This window comes from Dendrobium catenatum, unplaced genomic scaffold (genome assembly GCF_001605985.2).
Source record: "Dendrobium catenatum unplaced genomic scaffold, ASM160598v2 fragScaff_scaffold_1013, whole genome shotgun sequence".
Taxonomy (NCBI): domain Eukaryota; kingdom Viridiplantae; phylum Streptophyta; class Magnoliopsida; order Asparagales; family Orchidaceae; genus Dendrobium; species Dendrobium catenatum.
This window is the reverse complement of record NW_021319475.1, coordinates 463,975-465,379: the sequence shown is the minus strand read 5'-3', so window position 1 is coordinate 465,379 and position 1,405 is coordinate 463,975. Positions and strand designations below refer to the sequence as shown.

Here is a 1,405-nt window from a genome sequence, read left to right as displayed (position 1 = left end):
AAAATAAATTCAATATACGCCAAATCTAATCATTGATATTTTGTTTATAAACACACAATTTGAAAAATACTTAATTTTTTTAAATGACCTCAATAAATTTTGGGCAACTACCTCTATTGAGTGTTGATAATGAGTTCTAAAATTTTAATTATAAAAAATAGAATACTTCTTAATTGACATCCAATAGAAAATTTCAATTTAAGCCTTTCTTTTAAGGTATATAAAATTTAGATATTATTTTGAATAAATTTATTATCTAAATAGTGTTTTTGGTAGAAAATTTCAATTTAAGCCCTTTTGAAGGTATATCAAAGTTAGACATTATTTTTGAATAAATCTATTACTTCAATAGTAATTTCGTTTATATTTTTAAAATTAATTAGAAAAGAAGCAAAACAGAAGAATTTCCATTGCCGGGATTTGAACCCGGGTCGCCTGGGTGAAAGCCAGATATCCTAACCGGACTAGACGACAATGGATATTTGCTCTAATTATATTATAATTTTTAATAACGTTAGCATCTATTAAATATCCACTGCCCATGTTCGTTATCTTCTGGCTAGTGAAGGATATTATTTAATGTCCCAAAAAAAAAAAGAGGATATTATTTCTTAGTTTTATATTTTATGATTTAATATTCATTATTTTTTTAAATAATATTATTAGTTTAAAATAAAATTTTGTTTTTCTTTTTATGTTTGTTTGAAATATAAAAAATTTAGGAAGGGGATTTAAAATATATCAAAATATTTATTTTTTATGAATTTAAATTTTACATAAATTAAGTGATAATTCTTACCCAATTATTTCTTTACAAAATTGTTGTTCATTGTTGCTACAATTGTTTTTTAAAGTATTAGAAAATTAAAATTCAACCTCAAGAAAATATACATAAAAATATGATGTTATTGTATATTGTCATATACATTCATAGGAACATTACAAGAGCCAAGAGGTTGGTATATCACGATGAAGGGACTCATCTTATATGGAGGCCACAAGATAACTCATTTGACGTTGAAAGGCAGCTACTCATCTAGAACACACAAGGGAACTTGCCCAAATTATTGACATGCGCTACTCACTCGGACACACTAAGGGAGGTTGTCCCTCATAGTGGGGCAGTTGAAGTTCTTCACACAACAAGCAATTCATCACTTGTCGCATAAGAAGATAGCGGTCATAATCACCAAGCCATAATCACTCACTCTCTTCCATAGTGGGAATTATCACTCATAAACACCTAATCAGGATGCCCTCGGATCGTCTTGCCATGACCACCTGCCATAGAGCTAGATCATTGAAGGTCATTTAGCACTACCCCTCCGATCAATCATTGGTGACATGCGTTAAAAAACTCGGTACACCTCAGTATAGGCGCGATTTTGCCTACGACCGAATGTTC

At 29.8% G+C, this 1,405-nt stretch overlaps 1 non-coding gene across 1 annotated transcript; it reads right to left on the bottom strand.

The window, feature by feature from the left end:
* Positions 1 to 405: 405 nt before the first annotated feature.
* TRNAE-UUC lies at positions 406 to 479 on the bottom strand. Its single transcript has one exon. It is a non-coding gene; the product is annotated as a tRNA-Glu (tRNA).
* Positions 480 to 1,405: the final 926 nt, after the last annotated feature.